This window comes from Mobula birostris, chromosome 13, assembly GCF_030028105.1.
Source record: "Mobula birostris isolate sMobBir1 chromosome 13, sMobBir1.hap1, whole genome shotgun sequence".
In the NCBI taxonomy this organism is placed as follows: domain Eukaryota; kingdom Metazoa; phylum Chordata; class Chondrichthyes; order Myliobatiformes; family Myliobatidae; genus Mobula; species Mobula birostris.
The window spans coordinates 12480754-12507310 of NC_092382.1; the positions used below are offsets into that span (position 1 = coordinate 12480754).

At 45.1% G+C, this 26557-nt stretch overlaps 1 protein-coding gene and 1 long non-coding RNA gene across 2 annotated transcripts in view; both read left to right on the forward strand.

Annotated features, from left to right (window-relative positions):
• The first annotated feature begins 2804 nt into the window (after positions 1–2804).
• LOC140208405 (uncharacterized) lies at positions 2805–10874 on the forward strand. Its single transcript, XR_011888758.1, has 3 exons — positions 2805–3134; positions 3772–3986; positions 10539–10874. It is a non-coding gene; the product is annotated as an uncharacterized lncRNA (long non-coding RNA).
• Positions 10875–17712: 6838 nt separating this feature from the next.
• The window catches only part of LOC140208386 (NACHT, LRR and PYD domains-containing protein 3-like), a 39557-nt gene continuing 30712 nt past the window's right edge, over positions 17713–26557 (forward strand). The window contains exon 1 of the mRNA XM_072277044.1: positions 17713–18006. The gene's annotated coding sequence lies outside the window, so the exon portion shown is untranslated. The remainder of the gene's footprint in view (positions 18007–26557) is intronic.

Genomic DNA, 26557 nt, shown 5'->3' on the forward strand with positions numbered 1-26557 from the left:
TTAATTTACATCAGCCATTTTTCAGCCCATCTTTACAGCTGATGCAGATCCTTCTGCAAACCGTGATGCCGTCCTCACTGTCCACTACAGTCCCATACTTGGTGCTATCCGCAAATCTGCTCACATTATCCTCCAGATCATTGATAGAGATGGGAAACAACAAACGACAAAGCACCGATCCCTGCAGCTGTCTATCCTGAGGCTGCGTCCTCTTGTCCTGGACTCCCCCACGCCCTTTTCACGTCTACTCTGTCTCGGCCTTTCAACATTAGAAAGGATTCAATGAGATTCCCCCCACCGCCCGCCCCCCTCCATCCTTCTGGATTCCAGCGCGTGCTGACCCAGAGTCATCAAACGTTCCTCGTGTGATAACCCTTTCATTCCTGGAATCGTCCTTGTGAAGCTCCTCCGGACCCTCTCCAATTCCAGCACATCCTTTCTAAGCCGAGGGACCGAAACCGTTCACAATACTCAAGGTTAGGCCTCACCCGGGCCTTGTTATGTCTCATCGTTGCTCTTGTACTCTAGAACTCTTGACATGAATGCTAACATGACATTTGCCTTTTCACCACCGACTCAACCTGCAAGTTAAACTTCTGGGTGTTCTGCACAAGGACTCCCAAGTCCATCTGCATTTCAGATTCCTGGATTTTCTCCCCGTTATAAAAATAGTCCGCACATTTATTTCTACTACCAAAGTACATGACCATGCATGTTCGAACATTTGCCACTTTCTTGCCCATTCTCCTAATCTGTCTAAGTCCTTCTGCATCTTACCTGTTTCCTGAACTCTACTTGCCTCTCTACCAACCTTCGTATCATCTGCAAACTCGGCGACAAACCCATCTGTTCTGCCATCTAAATTTTTAATATACACCGGGAAAAGAAATGCTTCCAACACCTACCACTGCGGAACACCACTAGTCACTGGCTGCCAACTAGAAAAATGACCCTTTTATTCCCACTTGCTGCCTCCTACCAATCAGCCAAGGCTCCAACCACCTTATTAACTTTCCTGCAATACCATAGGCTCTTAACTTGGTAAGCAGCCTCATGTGTGGCACCTTGTTAAAGGCTTCTGAAAGTCCAGATATACAACATCCGCAGCATCCCCTTTATCTATCCTACTTGTTATTTCCTCAAAGAATTCCAACGGGTCCGTCAGGCAAGATTATCTTGTCCTGTGTCACCAACTACACTATCATTTCTCTTTTATTTTTAACATACTTGAAAAACTTTTACTATCTACTTTGATATTATTTTCTAGCTTACTTTCATATTTCATTCGATTCCTTCTAGTGATTTTTAGTTGCTACCTGTAGGTTTTTTAAAACAAACTTCCTAGTCCTCTATCTTCCGACTAATTTTTGCTTTGTTGTGTGCCCTTTCTTTTGCTTTTGCAATGGCTTTGACTTTCCTTGTCAGCCACAGTTGTACTATTTTGCAATTTGAGTATTTCTTCATTTTTGGAATACACATGTCCTGCAGATTCCTCTTCCCCCCCCCCCCCCCCCCAGAAATGCACTGCATTGCTGCTCTGCTGACATTCCTGCCTGCAGCTCCATCCAATTTACTTTGACCGGCTACTCTCTCATTCCAATGTAATTTTCCTGACTCCACATAAATACTGCAACATCGGATTATATCCGATTATCAGTCTGGTCTTCCAAAGGTCCAATTTAACCCTTGCAATCTTTTTGCTCTGAACATGTTTGTGGAATTCCCAAAGATTTTCCTTCACCTTGTCTGCTAGAGGAACATCATGCCTTCTTTGAGCCTCCCGGGTTTCTTTCTTGAGCGTTCTCCTGCACTTGTTATACTCCATACGGACCTCATGTGATCCTACTTGCCATTCTCTGCTGTGCATCTCCTCTCCTCTTTTAACCGGCGCCTCAATATCTCCTGGCTATCAATATTCCTACACGTGTTATTCTTCCCTTTCATCTGACAGCCACTTGCAGGCTTTGTCGTCCCAACATTTATTTTTTAAAGGCCTCACACCATCCAAGTACACTTTTGCCAGAAGGCAGCCTGTCCCAATCCACACTTGCCAAATCCTTTCTGATAACATCAAAATGGTGCTTTCTCCAATATAGAATCTCAACCGACAGGTCAGATCTAACATTTTACATGTTTACGTGGACATTATGGCATCTTGGTCAGTGGATGAAAAGTGTCCTCATACACAAACTTCTGCCCCCTGCCCTGCCCCATTGCTTAATTGCAGATTCAGTATTTCACTCTCGCTCGTTGGGATTTCTGCTTACCGATGACGAAAACGCTTGACAATCTCTATCCCAACTAGTTCATTTACAATATGGGATTCCCAGCCATTATGTGGAAAATTAAAATAACCCACTCTAACAACTACAAGGTGCTTGCAATAATCTGGGATCTTACAAATGTGTTCCTCTAAATCCCGAGGACTGTTGGGTTGTCTTTAATATAGCCCCATTAACGTGGCCATACCTTACTTATTTCTCATATCCACACAAAACGCTTCACTAGTCGGGCTCTACAATTTGTCCTGACGGAGCACTGCCGTGACATTTTCTCTGACTAGTAACGCCACCCCTTCTTCATTAATCCTCCCCGCTCTGAAACGCCTTAAAGAACAGTTCCCCGAAATAGCCGTGACGGGCGTGGAGTGTTTGTGCTGAAACTCGCCCTGCGCCGGACAGCCCCGTTCACACGTGGGTGGAGCCTCAACCCGGCTGGATCAAATTCACAGCTGGAACTGGCTGAATAAAACGGATAAGCTCCGCCCCACTGATTGCGTCAGAGGAATAAGGTGGAAAAGAGAGATCGACCCGGAAATCCAGACAGAAACTATCTGCGAACACGGGGGAAGGTTCACACAGCTTCTGTAATTCTGTCTGTGTTTGCTGGATTTGCCCTAGTCCCCTCACCTCCCGCTGACCGACCTGTACCAGGCTGGTGAGGAGGTGTGGGACCAGAACCGCCGACTGCCCCATTAACTCCGGCTCATCCGGACCTGTCTCTCTGTAATCAGCGACTAACACTTCATAACCGAATAGGGTCGGGAGCGGCAGCACAGACTGAGTTCTCGGTGCACGGTCGGCACATTTGTTATCCGGGACCGCACTGCACACCGTCCGGTATCAACATCAGAGGTAAATGTTGTCTCCGATTCAGCAAATCAGTGAGCGTTTACAGCGGGGCTGGTCTTTTGTCGGGATCGGGAGGGAATACAAGGGGCGAAGGCAGCTCTAACACGTTCAACGAAGTAATTATTTACCAAATGAATGAAAAGAAACGACATTGTTACCTTCAGTCATACACATTTTTTTAGGGCGGTTTCTACTGAGTCAGTACAGATGAAGCTTGTTCACGATAATAATATCCAAAATGTCCCGCGGGGCAGGGCCGGGTCCCTTCTCCGATTTCTCTCTCTCTCACACAGTCACACACAGAGACACAGAGACACGCACACACAGTTAAAACTAACTACCCAGAAAAACAGGGCGACCGTAAGATTTTACTGTTTTACTGTTCGGGACGTGACGGTGGAGAATGCCACAGAGCAATTTGTTTAATTAAATCGCAAAGTATGATATCAGAACTACAAATAATGGCAGTTTGTGGTAAAATTAAATGCTGGAATCTCACAAAGTCTGGTCGCAATCGGAACAAGTAATCATTCAGACTGCAGACACTGGGGATCTTTCTTTTCTATATCAACGGCTGTCTATTGTTATTTTTCTGTAGCAGAAATAATTAAATACAATATTAAGCTTGCTTTGTGCACAGCTGCAGTGGAGTTGAACTGGTTTGTTTGGAATCCGCCCTGTGGACAGGCAGCCGCTTACACACAGAAAATCGCGCTGTGAGTCTCACAGAACAGCAATACCGGGCCCTCCCCCGTAGATAATAAATATCTGTCGCTGGACTGGTTGGAATGAAGTTAGCAGAAAACCACTCGAAAATATATCGACACGGAGACAGAACATTCTTGGTCAATTGAGGTGAGACTAATTCAAATTCTGTTATTTATTTCGGATCTTTATTTCCAATCAGCACGTTACCTGTGTTTTGGATCAGTGATCAAGAAGTCATCATTTCTATTGTAATCCTCCTCGGGCGGTGGTGGTGTCAGTGATCCTGTAGTTTTCCGTCTACACGTGTGAGAGCTTCCACAATTTATGTCAAAGATAAAAACATTTCTCGAACCAGGGGTTACGATTTCAAAGCCAGTGTGCGAAAAGCTGTTTAGCCAACACGGGTTCCGTATCCAAACTTGTCATTTCAGATGAATGCATGTGCTTTCCTCTTTGTGACTGTGTTTATTGTGGGTGTTTCGAGCTGATCTCCTCAACGTCATGTAGCAGCAAAGACCTTGATTTTGCTTAAGGCTTCGATACATTGCAAACAGGTGGGGGTGGGGATGGGGAAACAGTTTCAGAAAGCAGCACGTGGTATTGCAAAGCGAAAATCATGATTTCACGGTGTGGGACAGAAAGCTCGATGGGCTGGATGGTCAATTCTGCGTGGCATGTTCACAAGAGAAGCTCTGACGACAGTTACCGTAAATCAATTTAATGCGAACGGAGCATAGCACATGTAAATTACCTGTCGCTGAACCAAAGCCAAACATTGCCGTGATGTTTGGAAGGGAAGAGAACAGGAAAATCTAAAAAGAATCTAATCTAAAATTACATCATCCAGGCCGCTGACATAGGTGATAAACAACAATGGGCCCAGCGCCGATCCCTGGGATATCCCAGCAGCCACTGGTCACCAGTCAGAGGGTTAAACCATCTTTCAGAATTTGCTGGTTTCTCCCGCACAGCCGATGGCGAAGCCAATTTATCACCACATCCAGAATTTCCAAGTCCCTGAACCTCAGACCATAAGACAGAGGAGCAGCATTAGGCCATTCAGCCCATCGAGTCTGCTCCACCGTTCTATCATGGTTAATCCCGGATCCCACTCAACCCCATACACCTGCCCTCTCGCCATATCCTTTAATGCCCTGACCGATCAGGAAACTATCAACTTCCACCTTAAATATACACCTGGGCTTGGCCTCCACCGCAGTCCGTGGCAGAGTATTCCACAGATTCATTCCTCTCTGGACAAACAAACAATCTTCCTTACCTCTGTTCTAAATGGCCGCCCCTCAGTTTTGAGGCTCTGCCCTCTAGTTCAGGATACCGTCACCATCGGTAACATCCCCTCTACGTCCATCTTGTCTAGTCCTTTCAACATTCAGTAGGTTTAAATCAGATCCACACACATTCTTCTAAATTCCACTGAGTACAGGCTCAAAGCTGCCATACGCTTCTCATATGTTAACCCCTTCATTCCCGGAATCTTGCTCGTGAACTTCCTCTGGACTTTCCAATGACAACACATCCATTCTGAAAAATGGAGTCCAAAACTGTTAGCTATACTCCGAGCGCGGCCTAACCAGTGTCTTATAAAGGTTCAGCATAATCTCCTTGCTTTTATACTCTATTCCACTTCAAATAAATGCCAACATTACATTTGCCTTTTCCCAAAGACGCAACCCGTAAATTAACCTTCTGGGAGTCTTGCACGAGGACTTCTAAGTCCCTCTGCATCTCCGATGTTTGAAACTTCTCCCCATTTAGATAATAGTCTGCACTATTGCTCTTTTTACCAAAAAGCATTACCATACATTTCCCAACAATTAATCCATCTGCCAATTTTTTGCCCATTCTTCCAATTTGCCTAAATCCTGTTGCAATCGCATTGCTTCCTCAGCCCCACATACCCCCTCCAGCTATATTCGTATCATCCACGAACTTTGCCACAAAGCCATCAATTCTATTATTTAAATCATTGACAAACAATGTGAAAAGTAGCTGTCCCAATACTGACCCCTGAGAACCACCACTAATCACCGGCAGCCAACCAGAAAAGGCCCCTTTTATTCCCTCATGTTGTCTCTTGCCTGTCAGGCATTCCAGTCTCCATGCCAGTATCATGTCTGTAACGCCATCAGATGTTATCTTGTTAACCTGCCTCAGGTGTGGCACCTTATCAAACGCCTTCTGAAAATTCAGGTAAGTGATATCCATTGTCTAAGCCCTTCTGGCATCCCTAAGAAACCCATAATATTGTTTTCTTTACTACTCCGAAAGCATCACATCTGAGGCCGGCCTAGTAGCGCTAGGAGATGTGACTGTAAGATGACCGGGTCTAGATGCTCGTTATTACACGGTGCTGTGAAAGGACAGCAGCTCAAAGGGGAAAACTCGGTGTAGGTGTTAACTAAGGATTCCGAATGTTCTTTAATCGAGATATAGAGGTAGTAGTAATGCAGAATAAGTGTGATTTTAAATACTTAATAGCAGGGAAAAGGAGGCTGCGGGGAGAGTAAACACCAGAGATTCTGCGGATGCGGAAAAAAAGAGATTCGCACCCGAAAAGTAAGCATACAGGTACAGCAGGCAGTGAAGAAAGCTAATGGCATATTGGCCTTCATAACAAGGGGAGTTGAGTATAGGAGCAAAGAGGTCCTTCTGCAGTTGTACAGGGCCCTGGTGAGACCCCACCTGGAGTATAATATGCAGTTTTAGTCTCCAAATTTGAGGAAGGACATTCTTGCTATGGAGGCAGTGCGGCGTAGATTCGCTGGGTTAATTCCAGGGACGGCGGGAATGTCATATATTGAAAGATTGGAGGGACTGGACTTGTATACACTGGAATTTAGAAGGATGAGAGGGGATCTGATTGAAACATATAAGATTATTAAGGGATTGGACACGCTAGAGGCAGGACACATGTTCCCGATGTTGGGGGAGTCCAGAACCAGAGGCCACAGTTTAAAAATAAGCGGTAGACCATTTAGAACGGAGCTGAGGAAGCACTTCTTTACACAGAGGGTTGTGGATGTGTCGAATGCTCTGCCTCAGAAGGCAGTGGAGGCCAATTCTCTGGATTCTTTCAAGAAAGTGTTAGATAGAGGTCTTAAAGATAGCGGAGTCAATGGATATGGCGAGAAAGCAGGAACAGGGTACTGCTTGTGGATGATCAGCCATGATCAGAGTGAATAGCGGTGCTGGCTCGAAAGGCCGAATGGCCTGCTCCTGCACCTATTGTCTATTGTCTATTGAAATGCTGGAGGAAGTCCCCAGGCCTGGAAACATCTATGGAGAGAAATTCCTCGACCCGAAACGTTGTCTGTCTATTCCTCTCCCTAGATGCTGCCTGACCTATGATTTCATCCAGCATTTTGTAGTTGTCATAGACCCCAAAATAAGATCTGTCGGTTGAGTCAAGGTAAGTAGCTTTTGAAGATTTGCAGCTGCATACTGACCGGCAAGCCAATTGCCAAGGCTGTCGCAATTTGTCACAATGTTGTTTTAGAGTGTATGCTATAAACCTATGCGGGAAAAGGTTATTTTGGGTTCGCTCCTTTTGTGCAACAAATACGGATTCAAAAGAAACATTGTGAGTGGCTCCATGCTGTTGGACGCGGGATCAGGCTCCGCTAAATGGGGCCTCCGGTTATCTGTAGCCCGGTCATGACATTAGGTAACATTGGAAACACAGTACATTTGTAAATAGGATTTGTGGTGATGCTGTGGTCCCACTTTTTCGACAATCGCGACATGGGCTTTAATACTAGACTAGTGCGGGATTAGATGATTAATCCCGTGACCTGGAAGAATGGGAAATGTGTGACTTGGCTCAAGGATTTTTCTAACCTTCTGTTCGTCCATCTGTATTCACTGTATCTCTCCCCCAGTAACACCTTAACCCCGCTCCTCCTGTCACGTTGCTTTCCCAAGCCGCTACTCCTGCCGGGGAGTCAGCACCGCGAACATTCAGTCCCTCTCTGTGTGCCTTGCGCTCCTGAGTGGGATCAGAACGCCTCATATCATGACCGGGTGCAGTCCCACCCCACTCCCACGTGTGCTAAACTTAATTTGTCTGCCATGTCTTTATTCCCCATGATCAATTCACCTGTTTCTGACTGTAAGGGACCTACATTTGTCTTAAAACCAATCTTTTTCGTTTCACATATCTATAAAAGCTTTTACAGTCAGTTTTTATGTTCCCTGCCAGCTTTCTCTCATAATCTTTTTTTCCCTTTCCTAATTAAGCCCTTTGTCCTCCTCTGCTGGACTCTGAATTTCTCCCAGTCCTCAGGTGAGCCACTTTCTCTGGCTAATTTGTATGTTTCTTCTTTGGAATTGATACTAACCTTAATTTCCCTTGTCAGCCACGGGTGCACTACCTTCCTTGATTTATTCTTTTTCCAGACTGGGCTGAACAATTGTTGCAGTTCATCCATGCGATCTTTAAATGTTTGCCATTGCATATCCACCGTCAACCCTTTAAGTATCACTTGCCAGTCTGTCTTAGCTAATTCACGTCTCATACCTTCAAAGTTACCCTTCTTTAAGTTCAGAACCTTTGTTTCTGAATTAACTATGCCACTCTCCATCTCAATGAAGAATTCCACCATATTATAGTCACTCTTACCCAAAGGGCATCGCACGACAAGATTGCTAACTAACCCTTCCTCATTGCCCAATATCCAGTCCAGAATGGCCTGCTCTCTAGTTGGTTCCTCGACATGTTGGTTCAGAAGACTATGCCGCATACATTCCAAGAAATCCTCTTCCTCAGTACCCTTACCAATGTGGTTCACCCAATCTATACGTAGACTGAAGTCACCCATTATAACAGCTGCTCCTTTATTGCACGCATTTCTAATTTCCTGTTTGATGCCATCCCCAACCTCACTACTACCGTTAGGTGGCCTGTACACAGCTCCCTCTGTATCGATTGACAGCGAGGTGGAGATCGGCACACATTGTGGTTGCCCGGTGAGGAAGTCGAGGATCCAGTTGCAGAGGGAGGTAGAAAGGCCCAGCGGTTTGAGCCTTTTGATCAGATCTGTAGGAATAATTGCATTACAGGCTGACCGCTGGTCGAGAAACAGCATTCTGATATAAGTATTCGTATTGTCAAAGTAATCCAAAGCCGCATGATGAGCTGATGAAATCGCATTGTGGCCTATTGTGGATACAGTCAAATGACAGTGGGCCCAGGTCCTTGCTGAGAGAAGAGCTAATTGTAGCCATCGCAAACCTCTCAGAGTAGTGTGAGTACAATGGATGATAGTCCTTAATGCAGGTCATGCTGCTTTTCTTGGGCACTGGTATGATTGTTACCCTTTTAAGGGATGTGCAAACTTCCAACTGCAGCAAAAATGACCGCATCTCCGAAACATTCAAAGAACACAAATCCTGTTGTTCTGGGGTGGCTGAAATCCCTTTTAACTCCGTGCGACGACTGCACCCACCACATCCTCTCTCTCCCAAAATCGATGGAAAAAAAAACATTTCCCCACGATGTCATTAGTGCCCCAGGATTAGTCTCAGTAAGGTACACTAGTAATGCCATCACTGTCCCAGGTTGGGATGTAGAATGGAACACCAGTAATGGCAATCAGAGAACCGGGCGGGGCTCGGTCTGAGACACTAGTAATGTCATCAGTGTCCCAGGTTGGGATGTAGAATGGAACACCAGTAATGGCAATCAGAGAACCGGGTGGGGCTCGATCTTGGACACTTGTAATGTCATCAGTGTCGCAGGATGGGGCGTAGAATGGGGCAACAGTGATCGGATTCAGTATCGCAAGAGCGTGGTTATCCGGGGCGAGAACCGTTTGGCCAGGTCATGAGTTATGTGTATCTGGACTATCTACTGCTGTCCCTATTACAGCCTGTCTGTATAAAGTTAATTTGACTAATATCTCAACAGTTGACTCTGGGTCTGAAGAGATGTTGGCACACGTTGCTGTGCTGTAATTTTTTTTTAATAAATGCAGAATGACGGTGATGATTGGACCATATTATTTTAACCATTTAACCTGGAAGTTGAACAATTCAACTCATTCTTGTCAGTTTGCTGGCCATGGCGGATTTAAAATCTGGAAGAAAATGTCGAACTCGAATGGGTCAAGGACAGTGGAAGCAGACAGGTGAATTGTCTTTGCTCCTGCCACGTGCTTGGAGATGGAGGCTGCCATTTTGTGGAACTGTTTTACATCCTCCATTTTGTGAGATAAAGTTGCTTTGCTCTGTGTTTTAAAATCGACACAACGATGCCTCAGGTCATCTGCTAAACTGGAGATCCTTTCCAAAGAAGTTATTTGTGAGGTGTTCTTTGATATAATATAACATGTAGCTTTGTGAATGATGCGGTTGGTGCCTGCCTGATGTGATTCGAGCTGGTTACGGAAGAGAATGCATTAGGGTTCTCTCCCTAGTTATCCTCCTGATCTTGATGAATGTATAGAATGCCTTAGGATTCACCTTAATCGAACTTACCAAGAATTTTTCATGACCCCCTCTTCTCTTTCGTAATTCCCTTTTTCAGTTATGTTCTGGTGTCTTTATACTCCTCGTCTGTTTTGTTTGACCCTAACATCTGAAGCATTATGTACATTTCATTTTCCTTCTTGACCAAATTTATCACCTCCCTGGCCATCTAATGTTCTCCTCTCTTTTCATCCCCGTCCTTTCTTTTAACAGGAACTTTTGATAAATGGCAAAAGTTGAATGATTCCCCAAGAATAGTCCAACAGCGTTTTGACGTCATTGCAAACTGCCACACACACTTTCTTCAGAACTGTTGAAATCAAATGTAACCGGTTTGACCAATCACTCTCAATGGAGTGTGAATAAAGTCACTTTAATATTGTATGTAACCATTTCTGCTGAAGTGTATAATGATAGATCCTTTAATGTGAAATAAAGAACATGAATTAGGGTCTCGAACGTGTAACGTTACCAGTTAAATTTGCTGCCCTGTTTTCTGTGAGTTTACAAAATTTTACAAATTTTACAAAAAGACGAAGGGCAGGGTGAGTGTGTGGAAGTTGGAAACTGGAGAGGGGGAAGCTGAAATTATGTGGGGGAAGAATAAATCAAGGCAGGTAGTGCACCCGTGGCTGACAAGAGAAATTAGGGATAGTATCAATTCCAAAGAAGAAGCATACAAATTAGCCAGAAAAAGTGGCTCACCTGAGGACTGGGAGAAATTCAGAGTTCAACAGAGGAGGACAAAGGGCTTAATTAGGAAGGGGAAAAAATTATGAGAGAAAACTGGCAGGGAACATAAAAACTGACTGTAAAAGCTTTTATACATATGTAAAAAGGAAAAGTAAAGACAAATGTAGGTCCCCTATAGACAGAAACGGTGAATTGATTCTGGGGAGCAAGAACATGGCAGACCAATTGAATAATTACTTTGGTTCTGTCCTCACTAAGGAGGACATAAATAATCTTTTAGAAATAGTAGGGGACAGAGGGTCCAGTGAGGTGGAGGAACTGAGCGAAATACATGTTAGTAGGGAAGTGGTGTTAGGTAAATTGAAGGGATTGAAGGCAGATAAATCCCCAGGGCCAGATGGTCTGCATCCCAGGGTGCTTAAGGAAGTAGCCCAAGAAATAGTGGATGCATTAGTGATAACTTTTCAAAAGTCGTTAGATTCTGGACTAGTTCCTGAGGATTGGAGGGTGGCTAATGTAACCCCACTTTTTTAAAAAGGAGGGAGAGAGAAACCGGGGAATTATAGACCGGTTAGCCTAACGTCGGTGGTGGGGAAACTGCTGGAGTCAGTTATCAAGGATGTGATAACAGCACATTTGGAGAGCGGTGAAATCATCGGACAAATTCAGCATGGATTTTTGAAAGGAAAATCATGTCTATCGAATCTCATAGAATTTTTTGAGGATGTAACTAGTACAGTGGATAGGGGAGAACCCGTGGATGTGGTATATTTGGATTTTCAAAAGGCTTTTGACAAAGTCCCACACATGAGATTAGTGTGCAAACTTAAAGCACACGGTATTGGGGGTAAGGTATTGATGTGGATAGAGAATTGGTTAGCAGACAGGAAGCAAAGAGTGGGAATAAACGGGACCTTTTCAGAATGGCAGGCAGTGACTAGTGGGGTACCGCAAGGCTCAGTGCTGGGACCTCAGTTGTTTACAATATATATTAATGACTTGAATGAGGGAATTAAATGCAGCATCTCCAAGTTTGCGGATGACACGAAGCTGGGCGACAGTGTTAGCTGTGAGGAGGATGCTAAGAGGATGCAGGGTGACTTGGATAACAAGAGGATTCGAGTACAGGAGCAGCGAGGTACTACTGCAGTTGTACAAGGCCTTGGTGAGACCACACCTGGAGTATTTTGTGCAGTTTTGGTCCCCTAATGTGAGGAAAGGTATCCTTGCCATAGAGGGAGTACAAAGAAGGTTCACCAGATTGATTCCTGGGATGGCAGGACTTTCATATGATGAAAGACTGGATCGACTAGGCTTGTACTCGTTGGAATTTAGAAGATTGAGTGGGGTTCTGATTGAAACGTATAAAATCCTAAAGGGATTGGACAGGCTAGATGCAGGAAGATTGTTCCCGATGTTGGGGAAGTCCAGAACGAGGAGTCACAGTTTGAGGATAAAGGCGAAGTCCTCCAGGACTGAGATTAGGAAAAACCTCTTCACACAGAGAGTGGTGAATCTGTGGAATTCTCTGCCACAGGAAACAGTTGAGGCCAGTTCATTGGCTATATTTAAGAGGGAGTTAGATATGGCCCTTGTGGCTACGGGGATCAGGGGGTATGGAGGGAAGGCTGGTGCAGGGTTCTGAGTTGGATGATCAGCCATGATCTTAATAAATGGCGGTGCAGGCTCGAAGGGCCGAATGGCCTACTCCTGCGCCTATTTTCTATGTTTTCTAAGTAGAGAGAGTAGGAGTGAGAGATGGGGAATGAAGGGGGAGGGCAAGAGAGAGGTGGGATAACAGAGTGAGACGTGGGGAGGGAACAAAGGGGAGAGGTGCAAAGACGGGGAGTGCGGTGGGGAGAAGGAAAGCAGGGTGAGAGGTCTAGAAAGAGGGGAGAGAGGGACAGAGAGGGGGAGAGGGTCGGAGAGGGAAAGAAAGGACAGAGAAATGGAGCAATAAACCAGTCCGTGCCATTCCGAACTGAGACATTCTTTAAATTAAGGGACGTTACCATGTGTATGGAACCTGCAGCCTTTGCAGTCACAGATCCCACTAAACATTTAAGTGCTGTTGATGTAAGAGTGAGTGCAAGGGGGAGACTGTGAGGGTAAGGGGAAGGGTAGGATGAGTGTGTGGAAGGTGAACAGAGGGAAGATAAATTTGTGTGGGGGCTGTAGAGAGTGAGTGGAGAGAGAGGGGGAGTGAGAGATGGGCAGTGAGGGTAGAGAGCGAGAGAGAGGGGAGTGAGAGAGTGAGACGTAGGGGGGAAAGAAGTGGGAGACAGAGAATGAGGGGGTGTGAGGTTGGGAGAAGGGAAGCAGGGTCAGAGAGGTCTAGAAGGAGGAAAAAGGGGGACCGAGATTGGAGAGAGGGACAGAGAGGAAAAGAAGGGCCAGAGAGAGGGAGGAACAAAGGGGGTAAAGCGTGGGGAGAGTGACTGAGAGAAAGGGAGTGAGAGGGATGGATGGATGGTGAGAAGGTAATGGGAGGCGTAGAGAGAGGGGAGTGGAATAGGAGAGAGGATGAAGGAAAGAAGCAGAGAGAGAGGAGTTAGAGTGCGGAAGGAGTAAATGGTGGGGAGAGTGAGGGAGTGACAGGGAGTAGGAGATAGGGTTAAGGAGAATAGGAGGGGAAGGTGGAATAAGTGGTGTCCAAGGGAGGGTGAGTGAGTGCGAAATCAAAGGAGGAATGGGTGAGCGAGAGGGGCAGCAAGTAAGGAGGGGTGTGACTAGGTTGGCAAGGAGGGAGGGGTGAGTGATATCAGCAGTGAGTAGGGAGGGGTGGTAGGCTGTACATTGAGGAGGATTTGTGACCGAGTTGGGCGGCGAGGAAAGACGGGCGAGTGAGAATGACATCAATAACAGAGCAATGAGGGAGACTGGATTGGGGCAGAAGGAGTGAAGGTGTGGGGTGCGGAGGGGTATGAGGGTGAGCACTAGGGGGGATGATGAGAAAGGACGGCAAGGTTGTTGGGTGGTGAGTAGAGTGGGGCGAGTGTTGAGGGGTGAGGGAGAGACATGGAGAAGAGAACAGGGTGAAGAGCGATGGTGAGGAGGCAAGGACGAGTGAGGGAGGCCAGAAGTATTGGATTAAATATTTATTCATCCACAGTGGTAACGATGTTGATCATAGCTGATCAGAAGTCACTGAACAAATCTACGGTGAGATTGTGGTTCCCGGTCTTGGTATTCCACAGCGGGGGTGTTTACCACGCACGTTTCCGGATCTCCAATCCCACATGGAGATTTTTTCGCAACCAGCTGCTTTACTGCGAATGATTCCTATTCTCCCTTCCCACACCGGGGGTTATCTGTGCACATTTCCAGGTCTCCATGTCGAACTGTTAATCCATCGAGACCCATTGACCTGCCCTCCATTCCCTCCTATCCACGTACCTATGCAGGCTTCTCAAACAGATGTTGTTAAGACCTCAAACAAAGTCAGGAATCGAAGGTTAACCATGTTGTGATTAATGTTTAATGTTCTGAGCTGCGTATATTTCAATGCAACAAGGATTGAAGGAAAGGCAGATGAGCTCAGATCATGGATCAACACATGGAATTATGATATTGTCACCATTATTGAGACTGGCAGCTCGGTATTCGGTGATTCTGATTAGACCTGACGAAGGGTCTCGGCCCGAAACGTCGACTGTATGTCTTCCTATTGATGCTGCCTGGCCTGTTGCGTTCCATCAGCATTTTGTGTGTGTTGCTTGAATTTCCAGCATCTGCAGATTTTCTCCTGCTCTGTGGTTCTATTGTTTTATACACGACAGAGTGTGAAGGGTTACAGGGGCAGCGGGTGGTTTCAGTACGCAGGGTAAATGTCACGACAGTGTGCAATAAAGACAGATGAGAGAACTCATCTCGTGAGGTTTTATGGGTAGATCGGAGAAATAAAAATTGTTGACCGTGTTAATGGGTCTGTCTTACAGAGCACGTAAGAGTCTGCGGATTTTAGTGGAACAAATTAGTAGACTTCAGAGAATATTGGAAGAAACATAATTCGTTATAACTTGATTTTAACCTTCCACATACGGACGGGAACTCTCATGATTGAGTAGACGTACTCATGTATTTGACAAATGTCTTCAGGAAAGTTTCGTCAATCAGCACATTGAAGTCCCAAAGACACAAGTGTGATACTTGATCTCCCATTAGGGACTGGGACAGGACACACGTAACAGAAGTCTGTGTTGGGAAACTCTTTGCATCGGTGATCACAATGTCATCAGATTCAACGGAAGTGTGGACAACGATAGATCTGATCCATGGGTTGAGATTCTAAATTGGACAAAGACCAATTTTGATGGTATCAGAAAGGATCTGACTTGTGTGGGTTGGCTATATTCTGGCAAATGTGTACTTGGTAAGTGGGAGACCTTGAAAGATACAATTTGTAGACTTCAAGGTATTTATGTGTTTGTACAAATAAAAGGTAAATATACCTGTTTTTCAAGAGATATTGAGGCCCCGGTATAGATTTTTTAAAAAGGTGCATAACAGGTGTAGGCAGGGAGGAAAAAATGAGGCACTTATGGAGTCGAGGAAAATCAAGATAACATTGAGGAACAAAACCAGGAAGGCTATAGGGTGGCACAAGGTTGTCCTTGCTGACAAGGCGAGGGATTATACAGATATCTTAAAAGCAAAATGATTGCAGGGGGCACAATTGATCGTCTGGATTATCAGAATGGTCATGTACGCATGGAAACTAAGAAGGTATAGGATTTCTTAAGTGGATTTTTGCTTCTGTGTTCACTCGGGAAAATAGTCTATAGAAATGAGGCAAAGGAGAAGTGAGGCCATGGATGTTTGGTATATTGGGCAAATTCGAATGTATCAATCCCCAGCGACTGACAGGTTGATCCCTCGGACCCCGATGGAGGAAAGTGCGGAAATTGTAGGGAAGTAGCCGATATGTTTATATTATTCTCAAAGACAGGGGAGGTATCAGAGGATTGGAGGATGGCTAATTTTGATCCGCTGTTTAAAAAAGGCTCCAGAATTAATCCAGGAAATTATAGGCCAGTGCACCTGATGTCAGTCATGTGAAGATATTGGAAGGGCCGGATATACGAGTATTTAAATAAACAAGACTGATTAGGGATATCCAACATGACTTTGTATGTTCTAGACAATCTTATTGAGGTTCAAGGAACGTTACCAGGAAAGTTGATGAAGGCAGGGCAATAGATATTGTTCACATGGAGTTTAGCTAGGCATTTGACAAGGTCCCGCGTAGGATGTTGGCCAATAAAGTTAATTCTCTTGGTGTTCAGGGTGAGGTAGTAAATGGGAGAAGACATTGGCATGGAGGAGAAGGCAAATGGTGGTAGCAGATAGTAACCTCTCTGACTGGAAACCTGTGACTGGTGGAATTCCGCAGGGATCGGTGCTGACATCCGTTGTTGTCATGATTCTATATCAATGATCTCGATGATAATCAGATGAAACGGATCAGCAAGTTTGCGGATGACGCCATGGTTTGGGGTGTATTTGAAGCGAGGAAGACTATCAGAGTTTGCAGCGGGATCTGCATCAGGTGGGAAATGGGCTGATAATGGCAGATGGAATTGAACGCAGGCCTGCGAGCTGTTGCACCGGTAGGATCAACCAGAGAAGCTCTTACACAGTGTACGGTAGGGAACTGAGGAGTGCCGTAGAACAAAGGCTACCGGGAATGCAGGTCCACAATTCATTGAAAGTGACTGCACAGCTGGATAAGGTAGTAAAGGAATATTTGGTACACTGGTCTTCATAAATTAAAGTATTCAGTACATGAGACTGGATGATTTAAGATGGTCATGAGGACTAATTTGGAGTATTGAGTGCAGTTTACGTCACCTACCTATAGGAAAGATGTAACTAAGGTTGACATAGTACAACGAAAATTTACAAAGATGTTGTTGCCGTGATTGGTGGGCCTGAGTTATAAGGGAAGATTGAATAGGTCATGACTTTGTTGCTTGGAACGCAGAAGATTTGGGGGAGATTTGACGAAGTTCTGCAAAATCATGAGAGTATAGATAGGGTAGATGGGTAGAGGTATGGGGAGAGTGAGGGTTAGGTCAGGAGACAGAGGGGAGTCAGGCTTCCTGTTTAATCAGCACACAACTCCCCGCTCCCCCCGTGCTCATTTTCAATCAGAGCATCATTCCCTTCCTGTCGGCCATTTCAACATATGTGAGTTTTCAGTGAGTGCGTCACTCCGTCCCTCGGTAAAACTTCTGGCTATTTGGAATAAATGCCTTTAAAGAGAAACAAATTCCAGAAACATTTCTGGCGGGGTGTGGATCAACAATCACTGCTTGTGAAATGAAACCCGTTGTTAACCGTGGGCGAGGGGTTTCTTGTGACAATAGTTGTCCGGATGGAAATACAATAACCTTTCCCAGTATTTTTCGAGTCGAACTTGTTTGGTTTAGTTTCAGCAGAAAGACAGCTCCCTGTACCTGAACTGATGAGGGACGTTTGAGCTGAAACTCTACCTACGCCGGGCAGTCCCGTTTACACACGGGGCGGAGATCAGACCCTCCCAGAACCTGGGCTGGATCAAATCCGCAGCCTAGGACTCGCTGAGTTAAACAGAGAAACTCCGCCCCACTGGTTGCGATGAAAGAAAAAAAGAGAGATCGACACGGAAATCCGGACAGAAAGGTTAACGCAGCCGGTTTGTTTTCCTCTTCAGGATTGCTACACTGATCCCGCTCCCGCCTCCTCCCGCTGTCAAACCCGTCCAGAGCCGGTGAGAATCAGTGTGACCCGGACTGCGGCAGTCCCGCTCTACCCCGGCTCACCCGGCCCTGTCCATCTGTAATGAGCGACGGACACGTCACAGCCGAGTGGTCTCGGGAGCAGCAGCTCAGACTCAACTCTCCGTACAGGGCGAGAACACCGGTGCAGGAACACTGTCGATCACCCGGGATATCAGTCTGTGACTTCCCGGGACAACACTGAACGCCGTCCGGTTACAACGTCAGAGGTAAGTGTTGTCTATGATTCTACACAACTATTCAGCGTTTAAAGCGAGGCTCGGCTTTGGCCGCTTCGGGAGTAAACTTAGTGGGAGAAGGGAGTCCTGACATGTTCGTGCTAACAAGTCAATTACTGTCCAAATGGATTCAGCGAAACGACGTCGTTTCCGTCAACCAGAAATATTCTCCAGGCTGGTTTCAACTGAGTGCGAGCAGAAGGCATCTTTCACCCCGGTAGTGATATATGAAACATCCCACGGGGCAGTGACCCGTCACCGATCTCTCTCAAACATGAGAAAATCAGCAAATGCTGGAAATCCGAGCAACGCACACAAAATGCCAGAAGAACTCTACAGGCCAGGCAGCGTCTATGGAAAAGAGTACAGTCGGCCTTCGAGACCCCAGCTAATGTACTTTACATCGCGTCATTGGTTCTATCGCTCTTCCCTGTAGCAGAAAAGGTTAAACTTTCTTCAAGCTTGAATGTCAGTGTTTTGCCGAAACGGCTTGGATTTGATTTCAGCGGAACGGCCGCTCCCTGTTCTGAGGAATGTGCCGGGACAGGCAGCTGCCTGCACGCAGACCCTGAGCACCGAGTCTCACAGAACAACAAGCCGCACCTTCCAAATCAGTCAATCAACTGCCCGCTTCCCCTTTCCATTCCAGTCCTGATGAAGGGACTCGGTCCGTAACGTTGACTGTTTACACCCATCCATAGAGCTGCCTGACCTGCTGAGTTCCTCCAGTGTTGTGTGTGTTACCATGGTAACGAGAGATCCGTGTGGGGCAGTGGGCGGGGTTATTTGGAAGAAACGATACACCGTATCCACACTATCAGAGTATTCTTGGGTAATTAAGGTGGGAATAATTCAGCTTCTGATATTTATTTCCGATCTTTATTTCCAAACAACCAGTTGTCTGTGCATTGGATCCGCGATCAAGAAGATTTTTGTTTTTTTTTAAGCCCCTTCTGGCTGTGGGGCCTTTTGTGTTCCAACTGTTTCCTGCTTACATGATTTAAGTTTTCCCCAGCTTTAGTAAAGATTAAGATCAGCTCTAGAACAATGGCCTCCTGTTTCAAAACAAGGGTGCGGTACAGCAAACACCTGTTCCGTTTTCAGAGTTTCTTATTTCAGACGAATACATCTATTGTTCCTGTGTCGATTGTGAGCTATTTGAACTCTTCTCGTTTATTGCCAGCGGAAGCAAAGTCTTTGATTCTGTTGAAGGCTGAGATTATTGACAAACAGCGGGTTTTAGTATTACAGGGATGGACATGGGGAATGCATAATGAACTTTTAGATCAGTTCAGCAATTATCTCCGTATCTGCAGCAGCAGTTTCGAGGGTGTGTGGTCCAGTTATGCGTGTTGGTCGGTTGAGCAGAAAAGCTCTGACAATTTAATTAATGTAAACTGGTATAATGACTGCATGCGAAGGGAGATAGGATTTTATTTATGCATTTGAACTGAAAACAGACATTAATTACTTAAGTCCAGCTTTGTACGTTATTTACTTGCCCCAGCTGCGTTAGGGGGTCGGATTTATGACTAACTCGGAGTGCTGGACAGCAAGTTATCTGACCGAAAGACACGCTCCCCGTTCCCTGTTAATCCCGGTGCAGACTCCCTGGGGCTCTCGCGCACCAGCTCAGCTCACCGCCCCGCCCACTGCCCGACACGCGCGCTCTCGCGGAGCTCTTTACCCTCGCGCTCCCGGGCTCACGATGAGACCATTTGGGAAACCTTGCGCGCCCGTCATCTGTTGTCAGGTGATGTGCGAGTTATTTAGCACCCTTCGGTGCCCGAAAATGTCAATTTATGCCTCTTCTCAGACTGAACTGTCTGTGCAGGTTAAGCACACTGATTGTGAAAGCCCATTTTCGCTCATCCGGGAAGTCGGGACCGCACCGAACACCATCCTGTTATAGCATCAGATGTAAATGGTGTCTCCTATATCAGGGTATAGATATTACTGGTTTCCCTGCTGAAAAAAGGGTTAAAGCGACTTTGCTCATTCCCTAGTGAGAGTGAATTGGGACGTTACCAGCCGAAACCTTTCGGCAGGACAGGAGGATAAAAGGTGGGGGTGGGGGAAGGGAGAGAGAAACACAAGGTGATCGGTGAAACCTGAAGGGGGAGAGGATGAACTTTCCCGAACTGGCGGCCTCGCCTCGCTTCCTTCACAGAATCTGCCGGGGTCGGTCCGAGTTGTGAGACCTTCACACCGAGCCGTCTGAGATGAGCCGCCGCTCAGCCCCTGTTGTTCTGGTTCTGTTAGCAGGATGGCGTAAAACATATTTATATATTGCTACTGGCAGCGAATTGTATAATTTTTCTTCTGTGCGTTATCTGAATGTACTTGCCCGTGATGCTACTGCAAGTCAGTGTTTCTCTGTCCCTGTAACTTCCCGTACTTGTGCACTTGGCAATAAATTCAGCAGGACCTGAGTATTCTCAGTGAGATTTGATTAGTGACGATCATCTTGGCAGCTCGGTACGTCGAATGTGAAAAGCCAGTACACTGTTAAATTCAAAACCATGAACAGTGTTGATGATCAGAGGGATCCCCTCAGATTCCCTTTAAATAATTGAGGAGGGGAGAGAAGGTGGCGGCTCGACGCAGCGTGCGTGGCCTCTCAGGTGAATGATATCTGTATTTGTTAAGTAGGGTACCGAACACAATTCTGATTTGATGGAGACAGACGTGAGAGCACGGAGGAGCATCTGGAGAAACTTCTGAAATGCCCGCTTCGCTGCCGCTGCTACTGTGTGTTCCGGAATCTCCGGAGGAGAAGGCCTATGAGTCCTCGGCTTTGCTTGTTTCGGCAGCCGGGATGAGGTCGAAGGCACTCGGGAGGCTGTATCGGAGGGGCTAGTTGGAGGCTGTGGTCGGGTGCTTCCAATTGTCATGTGTGAAGCGCTGCTGCAGAACAGATGATGCTAATGAGAGAGATAACGAAAGACAATGGAGAAACATTCAAAATGCTAATAAGAGAGAAGAGAGATATTAATGAGAAAGAGACACAATTCAGATGTTGGCATCTGCCACAGACCGTTTGCTTTGAACCTGAACTGTTTGAAGTTTGATGGACAGGTGATACCCCATCAGGGGGATAAAAATAGCGGGTTTGCTAAGGCACAAGACAACCAGCAGAAATGGAACACTCGTTGGAGTCTGTGATTACTGGGAACTAAGAAAGTTTGATTAAATAAATAAGTAATACAGTACACTAACCGCAAGGATATAAATGTAACAGGTTATTAATGATAGTATACACATATACACAGAACTAGGGGTAATAGGAATCAACCAAGCTCTACTGCAGTCTAGGGGTAAAATGATCAGTCTTATGTGAAGAGTGATTCTGGAATGAAAGGTTTTAAGTATGAGGGGAATTTGGTGTCTCTGGGTCTGTTCTCAATGGTGGGGTGGTGACTCTGGGAACTGGAACCTCAATGAAATCATGACGTCTGGATGGAGTGGATGGGTTCAAGAAGTTTTTAACAGGAAGGGAGTATTGTATCTGAGGTCACAATCTCAACCCATTCAATTGTATCTGGGGAGCTTCCCTGCCATCAATCTGTCCAGTAGCAGGATCTGAATAAAACCTACATCAATTCCAGTGGTTGATTGTAGTTATAAGTTATTTGCAGACGCAATAATATGATGGAATTTTTAAACACTCAATTGAACAGAGAAGGACACTTAATGGTTATCACCACAATGTATTGTGTGATGTCCAGTTAATGAGACAGTAAGGAAACAACAGGTTTTCTCTATTAATAATACTGCTACCAAATCGTCTGTTATTCATAGAAATATGCTCATCACAGTAGTTGTTTACAAAGTTCTCAAGTATTATTTCTGGATTGAAAAGGTTTATGTATGTGGAGCATTTGCTATCTCGGGGCTCGTTCTTAAAGGAGGGATGGGAGGAGGAAACTCATTGAAACGTAGCAAACACTGATGTCTCAATAACTTGGACGGATGAAGACGTTTTCATTAGGAATGGAGTCTTGGAACTGAGGGCGAAACCTCACACACCATTCAGTTGTATCTACAAACCTTCTCCTCCACCATTCAATCCAGTAGCAGGGTTAGAATCTTGCATATATTGTCAACTGTAATTTTCCGTTATGTTACGTTATTTGAAGATACAGAAATTTGATAGAATTTTTAATCGCTTAAATAAGCAAAGACGGAAACTTCATGAATATCACCACAATGCACTGTCTTTTGTAAGTAACAGATTACCGGCATTTGAAGCAAACTGATCGTATTCAACTATTTGTTTTGTTTTACACCAGCTTCAACACTGCTAAAAGTTCCGCAGAGATGGAGTTACGGAATACACCTCGACAGGGTTAACACAGTTAAAACAGCAAGTGGAACTTCAGTTTCACCACTACAAAATAGCTGAGTGTTCAGTATTCATGGTGGTCATAAGGAAACTCAGAGCATGTGAGGTTGGGACAGTTACTTCCTTTTTCGTTTAGTTCTGGTGGGCCTCTTCCTCAGTCGCAAGGGTAACGGACCACCAGAGCTTCAAGGAGTGTTGGATATTTTTATCACTCTGTAGTCATAGCCCTTCAGCAGAGAGAAATTGGCCTCAGGATCCAGTGTGGGTTCTAGGATGCTGTGAGCATTTACTGTCTGGAATATACTATGCCTGGGCTGGACTGAAGAGATGACTAATGAATGTTAGGATTGTATTTATGCAAATCTTTTTAGAATTTCAGAAACATCTTGCAATCGGTCAATATTTGTGATAAAATAAAAACGAAAAATCTCTGTACTCTGTTTCCAAGGCTATTTTTACCATTGAATATTAAAATATATTGCTTCTGTTCCACTGCGGGAAACGTGGCGCCTAACCGACCTGGTGTAGATCCCACTCAACAACAAAATAATCAACACTATGCCCAATTTATCTGTGGATACATTATGAAATGTATCAGGAGCCATTTTGCGAACCACGGCGCGGGGGTCCGCCCGATCCCCGTCCAGACAACGGTTCCTCAGGTTACATTCTGTCATGGGTTGGTGTAGGAGTGTTATTTATTTATTTATTTATTTGAACTGGGAATAGCTGATACATTGCAGCAAATTAGCGGCAGAAAAGATTCCTGAGAGTGCTGGGCCATTCGTCATAATCCTGGGACGAGGAGTCCAGGAATATGGAACTTCCAGTGTTTGGGGTTCGCCCGAGCTTACTGCCTCTACAGATAAAGCAGACGTTTCGGACAGATAGGCACGGGTTGCGGGGAATTCTGATTACACTGTCCTGTGTGAGACAGGGAAGAGATGTGCGAGCCTCTTGGGGTGGTTTGGGACCCTGTGAGGACGGGCCCTGGGATACCACACAGATTTTAACTCATATATATAAGGGTCCCGTCATTCAAGTTTCCCAGGCGTGTGAGATGATGCGATAGTATTTATGTTCTGTGCTCAGATGTTTGGTTCTGGAGTTCCTTTGGAAGTAAAAAAAAAAGAATGAGTTGCCATTCCTTCCCTCACAGTGAGAGACTGTGAGTTAATGGGCTGTTCCATGTTTGCAGCAGTAAACGTGGGCCCGGGGTTTAGTGTTCAATCCGTGTTTGCAAAGTCCCTCTTACTGTCTCCTGTCTGTCAGCTAGTGGGAGTCAAATAGAAACTCAAGAAGGAGATGCTAAAGACAGACGCATCGATATTACAGAAGTGCCAGCATTACAGTGGTGTACAAGGAATTCCAGAGGCATGAAAAGGGGAATTGGACAGAATTGATTGGAAATGATCACTTGCAGGGATGGTAGCAGAGCAGCCATTTGTGGGAAGTTGGAGGGCTGGTAAGGTTGTAAAAACCAACAGAATGCAACAAAAGTTGTTAAAAAAAAGACAGAATACCAAAGTAAACGAACCAATAATTTTAAAAAAAGGTTTCTAAACGTTTCTTCAGATACATGAAGTATAAAAGAGAGTCACGACTGGATATCAGAACGCTGCAAAACGTTACTGGGGATGTAGTAAATGGGGACAAGGAATGGCAGACGAACTGAATAAGGATTTTTAACCAGTCTTCAGGGAGGACGATACTAGCAGCATATTGGAAGTTCCAGGCGTCAGGGAGCATCAGGTGTGTGATGTTACCATAACTAAAGAGAGGTTTCTTGGGAAACTGAAAGGACTGAAATTAGATACGTCACCTGGACTAGATGGCGTGTACCTCAGAATTCTAAAAGTGGTGGCTGAATAGAACATGAGACATCAATAATGTTCTTTCAAGGATCACTAGCCTCTGTAGTGGTTCTGGAAGACTGGAAAATTGCAAATGTCACTTCACTCTAAGAAAGAAATGGGGCAGAAGGGAGCCCATATGCCAGTTTGTCTGACCTCAGTAGTTGGGAAGATATTCGGCTGGATTTCCTCAAGGGAAAATCTTGCCTGACAAATCTGATGAAGTTCTTTGAAGAAATAACAAGCATGATTGACAAAGGAGAAACAGTTGATGTTGTGCATTTGGATTTTCAGAAGGTCATTGTTACGCTTCCACACATAAGGTTGCTTAACACCCTAAGAGACCATGGTATTACAAGATGGATTCTGACATGGATAAAGCAGTGGTTCATCGGAATGGGGCAAAGCGTGGGAATAAAAGAAACCTTTCCTGGATTGCTCCCAGTGACTAGTGATATTCCAGAGGAGTTTGTGTTGGAACCGATTCTTTTTAGGTCATATGCTAAAGATTTGGGCGATGGAATTCGTGGCTTTGTTGCAAGCTTACAGACAGTATGAACATAGGTGGAGGGGCATGTGCTTTTGAGAAATTAGAAAGGCTACAAAGGGACATGGATAGGTTAGGAAAATGGGCAAAAAAGTGGAATACAGTGTCGAGAAGTGTATGGTCGTGCACTTCGGTAGAAGAAATGAAAGAGTTAGCTATTTTCTAAATACCACAGGAAACTGAGGTGCAAACGTACTTGGGGGTTCTTGTGCAGGATTCCCTAATGATTAATTTGCAGGTTGAGTCTGTGGTGAGGAAGGCAAATGCAACGTTAGCATTCATCTCAAGAGGAATAGAATATAAAAGAAAGGATGTGAAGTTGAAACTTTATAAAGCAGAGATGAGGCCGCAATTGGAGTGTTGTGAGCAGGTTTGGGCCTCTTAACTCCGAAAGCAATGTACTGAATCTGTACAGGGTTCAAAGGTAGTTCGCGAAAATGATTCCACCATTGAATGGCTGGTCATATGAGCCGTGTTTGACGGCTCTGAGACAGTATTCACTAGAATTCAGAAGAATAAAGGGTGACCTTATTGAAACTTATCGAATGATGAAAAAACATGATAGAGTTGATGTAAAGAGGATGGTTCCTCTAGAGGAATAGCCTACGAGCATATGGTATAACCTCAGGACAGAGAGGCGCCCTGTTAGAACGGGGATAGTCGGAATTTATTTTGCCATGGAATGTTGAATCTGTGGAAGTTTTTTTTTTTGTCACAGGCTGCTGTCATGACCAAATCTTTATGTATATTTTTGGCAGAGATTGATAGATTCCTGATTGATCAGGGTATGACAGGATATAGTGAAAAGATGGAATATTGGGAACAGGAAGAAATTTGCATCACCATGATGAAATTGCGGAGCAGGCTCGATGGGCCAAATGGCCAAATTCAGCTGCTATATCGTATGGTCGGATGAAGATAGAACACACCATAGAACATAGAATAGTATATCACGGGAACACGCTCTTTTTGAATCAGACCCGGAATCATTTTCCTGAACCTCCTTCCGAGCCGCAGTGGCTGGAATTTCTGCGAGAAGTGAGGAAGGTGCAAGACAGGTATATTACAAAAAAGAAGAAATTTTCGAATGGAAAAAAAAGATGCAACCGTGGTTGACAAGAGAAGTCAAAGCCAAAGTTAAAGCAAAGAAGAGGGCATACAAGGAAGCGAAAATTAGCGGGAAGACAGAGGATTGGGAAGTTTTTAGAAGTTTACAAAAGGAAACTAAGAAGGTCATTAAGAAGGAAAAGATTAACTATGAAAGGAAGCTAGCAAATAATATCAAAGAAGATACTAAAAGCTTTTTCAATTATATAACGATTAAAAGAGAGGTGAGAGTAGATATAGGACCGACAGAAAATGATGCTGGAGAAATTGTAATGGGAGATAAGGAGATGGCGGAGGAACTGAACGAGTATTTTGCATCAGTCTTCACTGAGGAAGACATCAGCAGTATACCGGACACTCAGGGGTGGCAGGGAAGAGAAGTGTGCGCAGTCACAATTACGACAGACAATTACTCAGGAAGCTGAATAGGCTAAAGGTAGATAAATCTCCAGACGAGATGGAATACACCTGCGTGTTCTGAAGGAAGTAGCTGTGGAGATTGCGGAGGCAGTAACGATGATCTTTCAAAAGTCGATAGATTCTGGCATGGTTCTGGAGGACTGAAAGGTTGCAAATGTCACTTCGCTATTTAAGAAGGGGGCAAGGAAACAAAAAGGAAATTATAGACCTGTTAGCTTGACGTCGATGGTTGGGAAGTTGTTGGAGTCGATTGTCAAGGATGAGGTTACA